Genomic DNA, 8579 nt, shown 5'->3' on the forward strand with positions numbered 1-8579 from the left:
ACAGTTGATCTTCTCTTCTGGCGCGATCAGACTCGCGCGCTTGAGCTGATCGCGCTGGAGGAGAAGATCAGCTGTAGTGCACTACAGCTGATCTCCTCGGGACGATAAGACTCCCGCACTCCAGCTGATCGCGCCAGAGGAGATGAAGATCAGCTGGAGCGCGCTGCAACTGATCTCCTCCTCCTGGGGGCGATCAGACTCCTGCGCTCCAGCTGATTGCGCCCGAGAAGATCAGCTGTAGATCAGCGTGCTACATCTTCCCCTCCTGCTTGATCAGCGGGTTAGGTTCTAGACCCCTGCACTACAGCTGATCTGCTTTTTGGTGGTTTTTGCTTTTTGGCGGGGGTCTGGAACCTAACGTGCCGTATGAGTGGGGCCCTGCTATACAAGAATGCTGGGCAAAGAGCAGGCACATCCACATCTCGAAAAATCTAAAACTGGCCCACTTCAGATTAATTCAGGTGTCTTAAACGGTGTAGTTGTAATGACACTTCAGATCACGCATCTGCAGCCTTACTTGGAGATGCTGGAGACTACACCCAGGACCTTCTTGCATTCACAACATTTGCTCTGCCACTGAACTATTTTCCTTAACCTCTCACCTGCCTTCCACCACCTCTTCCTAGCATCTCCTTTCTGTTCCTCTGGCATACCTTTCTTCTACCTTCACTGTATTTATGTACCATATATTGAATAACTAATGCTTTTTTCCGCTTCACTCTGCACACAGTATTTTATGGCAAGGCTTCACATCTAAAGCACAATACAACGCATTGTAGAAATTAGGATTGGGGAACTGTCAAGCCCACAAGGATGCCCTTGTTAAACATTATGAGTGACGGCTCTCAAGATGGTTATTGAAATCTGAAGAGCACTTTCAATATCACTTTTGAAACATCAGTATTTAGAACAGCAACTAAGTTCAGGTTCTGTCCTGTATTTTTCTGATATGAAGCTTCATACAAACAGTGTGCCATTTTACTAGTATGGCAGAAAATGACCAGCAAGTCTTCCAGCAAGGCTCTTGGGATTTTCTTGGAGGCTTTGCTGTTTGCAGGAGAAGCCTTTTCAACTCTTCAAATTCCACAATTTGGCAAACCCTAGTTCCTAGATCCTTTCAGTTGGTCTAGATCAGATTGCTAATTTGTAGCTGTCATTACAGCCAGAGAAGCACATAGATAGCTTTTGAAGTCCTGTGTCAGTTGACCTTCAGCACCACTTGAAGAACTTGGTCCTCCCCTGTGACATAAAACAAACTGCAGGAATGTGCCAAAACCAATTTGGGTGTGGTTGTGATTCAGACTTATCAATCAGCAAGGAACTGAATCATGTGATCCAGCACCATGAGATTGAAAGGTGTGTAGTGTTATGTCTCCACAACACCATATATTAAATTCTTCAAATGAGAACTCCCTCAGCTACGATCCAAATAGGCAAATTACTCCCATTTCCAAGGATGGTGGCATTTGTGACCTGAATAGCAGTAATTTGCTTTGTAGCACCTTAATTCAAAGAGTCTAGAGCAGGATTAGGACATCTGTGGCTTTCCAGATGTTGGGATACTAACAGCCAGCCAGCCAGCCTGGCTAATGGTCAGGGATGTGGGAGTTTTAACCCAACAAAATCTGGAGGTTCTCTATTCCTCATCTAGAACCAGGTAAGTTTTTCAAATTGTATATTTTCATGCACTAAAATGAATTTAGATGACACTGGAGGTGGACATGAGTGGTTTCATTCTACCTTTTTCCAGCTTATTAATTATAACCTGTTACAATACCAAATTTAGGACATTCCCCCCATATGATTCACAAATCAAGTGCTTAGTGCTGATGGCATAATTATATAATAGCTGTTGACATGGTATCCCTCAGCCAAAATTGCATGGGGTGCTTTTTTATAGCCATTCAACCGCCTGCACCCTTCACAGGACTGTAAGTACCAATTATCATTTGTGTCTCATTAATAACTGCGGGACACAGCCCTGTAGTAGCTGCTGCCGTATGAGGCAGGATGCTGCTGGCTTGCCTGCTAGCTGTGTTCTGAACTAACTTGAGGGCTCATCCAGACCATACTAAAAATCCACATTTTCCTTATTGCAGTGGTTCCCAACCTTTATGAGTATGGGATCCCCTTTATAAGCTCAAAAACATTCCTCCCCCCCATGTTAATTATAATTTTGGCCTCTGTTAAGTGACAACATGGTGCATGGCAAAATCACATCTCCAAATGGCCCTTCCTATAAAAAGCTCCCTGCAGACATTGAGGTATTGCTTTTTTTCTTAATGCAGAGGTTCAACAAATTGGTATCCCTCTTCCTCATACAAACAATCTGAAGATGTACAGTCTGGTCTCCCAACATCAGTGGGTTAGTGTTGAACTAAGGTTCAGGTTCAAATCCCCACCCAGCCATGAAGCCCACTGGGTGACTTTGGGCCAGACAGAGTGTCTCAGCCTGACCTATCTCACAGGGTTGGTGTAAAGATAAATTGGAAGGGGGGGACTATGTGACCACCTTGAGCAACTTGAAGGAAAGGTGGGATATAAATGCAATAATAATTAAATACATTTCAGCTGCAGTATGTGGAGCCCATCCTCAGCCAACCTGCTGGGCTTTTAAATAATAATCAAGAAGCAACGTGGTTGTGGTGGGGATGCTACATTGTGAAGACAAAAGGGTAGATAGACTGATGAGGGGGACTAGTGCTTTTAGGCCTTGGGATGATCATGAGAACTGATGACTTGGTTCAGCCTTTCCCAACCAGTGTGCCTCCAGATGTTGTTGGACCACAACTCCCATCAGCCTCAGCCAGCATTGCCAATAGTCAGGAATGATGGGAATTGTGGTCCAACAACATCAGGAGGCACACTGGTTGGGAAAGGCTGATTTGGTTAATGTGCACTTGGGGAATGAAAGCAGAGCAGAAGACAGGTTAGCACAAACACACCTGCCCCTCCTGCAAGCATCTGCAGGCATGCAAGCATTTGGAGAGTGCAGGGGTAGTGGATTAGAGGTGGAAGAAAGGGGGGATGCTGGCACACACACTTAGCCTTAGAGATGGGGGGGGGTGAGCAAGTCCTGAGCTTCCTCACTGCTCCTTGGCTCCATCTGGGCCAAAGGCAAGATCTGGGAAGCCTTGCAAATAAGAAAAAAATTTAAAAGGAAAAAGCAGTGAATGAGGAGCCAAGAAAGGCAGGCTGGCTTGCTGCCAGGAAAGAAGGGGGGAAACAGCCTTTGCTTCACGAAAATCCCTCCTCCTCTTCTGAGCATGGGTGTTGTCAGCAGTGGCAGTGTGAGGAGACAGAGTCAGTGATAGTAATCCCCTCTTCTTCCTGGTAGCTCCACCCTCAGCCTCCTTTGGCATCTGCCACGTGTTTTACAGGCAGGTGTCTGCCCTTGAAGTGCCTGAAAGATGCTCTGGTGCTTCAGCAAAAGTCCTCCCTTCTCATTTGGAGCAATGGGGAGGTGTCATCTGCAGCAGCAGTGGAGAGCAGACAGTGTTCAGGGAATGAAGACTTTTTTTAAAAAAAACCCACTTCATTTCTTTACTGTTCGCAGCCCCCTCTGGATTACTTTGCAACCCCCCTGGGGGTCATGGCCCCTAGGTTGGGAACCACTGCCGTATTGGAATTGTCCGCTGGTAGTCCAAAGTTGACTGCTTTGCACTTTGTACTGCAGTCAAACTATTTCCTTATCCATACTTGTAGGTGTGCCCCTTCCTCCCCGCCCAGCAGAGGGAGTGCTGGTGATTGGCTCAGATCAGAAGGGAGATGGGTGAGGGAGCCAATGGGAACCCAACAGAAGCAGGAAATATGGAAGGAGGTGGAGTTACAGCCACCCACATAGGATAGTTCAAGGCAAAGCAACTGTGACTCCCTCCTTAGATGATTTTTCTCTCCTTTTTGCTGTGTAGCTGGTATGAGAAACTGGATTAATGGAGGGGAAAGCATGGGAAGACAGTGACTGGAGGCCAACATCATATGGAAGAGAGAATTAAAGGAGGCACAAGGGGCTTATGTTTCAGATAAAATGGAAGTATGGATGAGCACTAATATATGCAAAGACTACAGAAGCCCCCTAGAGGCTTGACATGGAATATACACAACACAAGCAATGGAAAGATACTATAAAGCACGGGTAGGGAACCTTTGGCCTCCAGATGTTGATGAACTACAACTCCTATCAGCTCCAGCAATCAATGGTGGTGGCAACATCTGGCTTACGACTGCTAAAACAATGCCCTAAAAAACCAATGTTCTTAAGTATTAAAAAACATTACAAGACAGAAGTACTTTTTTTAAAAAAGCCCATGACATTAAACACACATCTAACAGCAGCATAACATTGATCTTTCCCTAAAGGCCTTGATAGGTGCCTTGACTGCCCAGTGAAAAGTCTGGCTGCGAAAGCCATCTGCTGTAAATTAGAGAGGACTGTCCTCTGTTTGAAGGTTGTCCAGTCCAAGGGTTGTATTCAACTAAGTCCTTCTCAGAGTAGCTCCACTGAAATTAACAAACCTAAGTTAGTCATGTCTCTTAACTTCAGTGGGCCTACTCTGAGTAGCATTAGTACTGAATATTGCTTTAATTATGGTGTAAAGATAAAGAATAATAAGAAAGGAGAGCCTTTCACCAGTTGCCCATCACCAGTTAACACTTGGGCAGCTGGCACACAGATCTGTCTTCCTCACTATGAGAAAATGTATTTCTATGTAAGTGATAGCAATTAACATAATTGCATTTAGACTAATTAGCACATGCAAATTTTCTGAAAATAAATGTCCTTTGGGGAGGGGAGACCTGTAAATGGCCACCCTAAAAACAAACCCATCTTGAGGGCCTGCCAGAGCCTGAGATCTTAACCTACATGCATATGTAAGATAAGGCAGCCTCCCAGAAAACAGCTATCCAGCTAAGTTATACTCAGAGTAGACCCACTGAAATAAATGGACCTAAGTTAGTCATGCCTATTAATTTCATTGGGTCTTCTCTGAGTTTGGATAAAACACATTTAGTTGCTTGCATAATTGTGTTTCTGCTTATCATAAGAGGCCAGCAGGACTGATGCAAAATTGCATCTCCACCCCTAACCACAGGAAATCCTGCTTCCTGCCTTTTCCCCTCCAATATTTCATCAAGCATTGCCTGTACGCCACTCTTTTGAGTTCGCTAGAACTCTCAGGCTGGATGTTAAGAAAGAAAGGGGAATCACTTGTTGTAACTGAGTGTTATGGAGAAGCCCCAGTCTGTAGTTTAGTAGTCTTACGAAGGCATGGAGGGGATGCAGAGATGGCACTGGGGCATCATCAGGCACCAGTCGGTGGGGGGGATTCCTCTTGTCTAAAGCAGTATGCTTCTCAATACCAGTTGCTGGGAATCACAACTGGAGGAGAATTCTGTTGTGCTCATGTTGTCAGTTATCCAGTGGAGACTGGTCCATTAGGGCGAAATGGGCACTGCCCCACCAACCTTAGTCTGGTCTCAGCCAACCTCTGCCTGCCTGCCTTCCTACTTATTACCAGTCCAGGGAGATGGCATTGCCTATCAGCTTCCTCCTGCTTAGTCTCAGAGCTGTCCTTGTAGAACTCAGCAGGGAAGAAGTTGGGGACAAAACTAGAATTAGTTGGTTCTGCCTGTCATTGGCTCTGGCTCCACCTAATGTTGGGCTCTCTGCCGTCCACCCTACCACTCCCAATGTGCATCAGCCACCACTACAATTACCTGTTATATCCCATGAACCATATATAGGGATGGGTGACTCTGTCAATTCCTGTTTCTCTCAGTTTCTCATTTTTCCAGTCTCAAGTTCAGTTGTGAGCATTTGTTGGCAAACTGCTTTTAAGTCCTCCTGAAGATTATCAGCGTTTTAGTGCGACTTTCTCCTAATATACCCATTTTTGTATGCAGTTTCCCCTAATATAGTTTCCAAGCAGTTTCCACTCATATAATGTACCGTTCAATGTTATTTTCACTAATATTAGACAGGCATTTGATGTATGCCTTACCGTAGCATACATGCGTTTGTCCACATTACATGGTTGGAGAACTGCATTCGGAAAAGTGCGAATTTCAAAGGATGACTTCATTTTGGTTCCCATCTTGTGCCAAGAAGTGCTAATTAGGTAGATTCACTTTTAAATGTAAACTTAAGCAATTTCTCCCCTATCCTTAGCCATATACTGGAATGATCTGCATATGCAAAATACATATAATGAGTTACTTCAGATCAGGGATTCTAACAGCCTTATTTAGAGAACAGAAAAGAAAAAGCCATTGCTTACTTACTGTAAACCGCCCAGAGAGCTTCAGCTATGGGGCGGTATATAAGTACAATAAATAAATAAATTGCAGTGTTATTGCTAAACAACTGGGAGGTACTGTAGAAACCCTTGCTGATCTTCTCCAAATCCTACTGCAGTGCACATCTGCCATAGAATAGATCCCCCAGTGAACTCCACTCATAAAAGCAGAAGCTCTTTCTTTTTCCTCTTTCATAGCCAAGTAATGAAATGAATTAGCATAATGTTAGAATTCTATTCTGTTTCTGTTTTACAGAGCTGAGGCTGTGAGAGAGTGACTTGCCTAAAGTCTAGGACTGCCATGCTTACCCACTCACCCAGCAGTGCTACTAGGTGACATATAGCAATTAAACTTGTGACACTTTCCTCATTACAACATCTGCATGGGAAATAATTTAATAATAATTTGCTTTGGATGTTCTGATTTGTTTATCCTTTTAAAAAATGCCCTTCTTGTGGTCCTGCTATTGGGTGATCCCCAAAGGGCTGGTACCTAGAATAGGGCCTTGTTTGTCAGAGCACCCCTTCTATAGAATGCCCTGCCTCTGGGAGTACAAGAAGTGCATCCACTTGAAATGTCAGTTGAAAATATGCCTGTTTTCCCTGGATTTTGGGACTCAGTAAGATCCTTGGCTAAGTGGTTGGTTTTGTTTTCTGTGGACAAGTCTGTGTGACGTAGGGATGGAGGAGAAATATGATTCAGTTTGCATTTAAAGCTGAACCTATCAAGTTTACACTTTCCAAAACACAATGAGGACTGAAACACACATATCCTTCAAATTAGTACTTTCTGAATTTTGCAGTGCAGTTGTCCTACCAAACAATGTTTTTTAAAAATGCATATATTAGGAGAAAATGTGCATAAAAATGAATATATTAGTGAAAAAACCACACAAAAATTGATTATAAGGGAAAATAACTTACAAAAATCTGTTTACTAGGAGAAAGTTGCTCTAAAATACTGAAGAATTTTCGTGAGGATTTTTTTTTAAAAAAATTGCAAATTGCTGCAGAAATGTGGAGAACTTAATTTAAAAAAGAAAAATGAGAAACAGAGAGCTGAAATGGACAGATCCTTCCATGCCTAGTGTGATATGTTTCCTGTGCTGTTGTACTGTTGTATGCTGGTTATATTGGTGGGTTTTAATTGTATTTGTTAGCTTGATGTTTTTATTGCACTTCATTGTGTAAACTTCTCTGGAACTTTTAATGAAGCATGGTATATAACTAAAGAAAAACATATAATTATAATCATGTATCTTTTTTTCACTCTGTTTTTAAAAACTCTTTTGAGTTCCTGTAAACCAGGTGGTTTACAAGCAATGTTTGGAAGTAAGTTGGGGAGAGGAGTTGACCTGGGCTGCATTCAGAGAGCAATTGATTCCGTTTTCCCGACGTTTCCTTACCTGATAATTTCTGCATTTTATTTGATCTTTCACACAACGTAAAAACCACTTCTGGAAATCTAGCAGAATGTAGTGGAAATTTAGTGCTCATTTCCACATTGCTTCTAGAAAAAAAATCCATGTGCAATTCTATTAATGCAGAAAATCGCAGTAGTAAAGTGACAAAATTTGGGGCGGTATGCCTACATTCAGTTCTTTCCTGCTGTTTTCATTGGGGAATCATGGGAAAACAGAAATGCAGAAAGGATGAGGTATCAGAGACATGTCCAATCATTTCATTGTTGTGTCACACTACATCCACTTGGTGTGAATGAAATTTAGCATGACATGGCGGTACATTGGTCCAAAAGCCACAGTTCCATAAAGCAAGAGGTACTGCAGTGTGAAAGGAGTGTTAGAAATTGGGACACAAACACTGCAGTAAAACAAATGCAATAAACCCTATGTCTGAACACAGGCCTGCTTTCTACAGGATCCTGCTTCCCCTGGTGCACCGCTGTTCCTTATGCCTGTCACTGCTGCACTCTGATACATACAGCGTGTAAGCCTAGAACATCAGCCTTCGTTTGGACTTCTGGGCACCACTGCTGCAACATAAATTAGACCTAAGCTGGTTAACACCTTGGCCCATTGTACAGGTTTATATAAATGTGATGCCTCAACTTTTAAAAGAGAGCACCAAGTGTAAAGTAAGGGCGCCATCTTCTGGTTCAAGCTTTGCTCATCCATTATCTGTTCTTAATCATAGAATAGTGGAGTTGGAAGGTGTTTATAAGGCCATTGGGTCCAATCCCCTGCTCAATGCAGGAATATAACTGAAAGCATACCCAACAGGGTGGGTGGCTGTCCAGCTGCATCTTGAATCACCCCAGTGTTG

Source organism: Rhineura floridana, chromosome 12 (assembly GCF_030035675.1).
Source record: "Rhineura floridana isolate rRhiFlo1 chromosome 12, rRhiFlo1.hap2, whole genome shotgun sequence".
Classification (NCBI taxonomy): domain Eukaryota; kingdom Metazoa; phylum Chordata; class Lepidosauria; order Squamata; family Rhineuridae; genus Rhineura; species Rhineura floridana.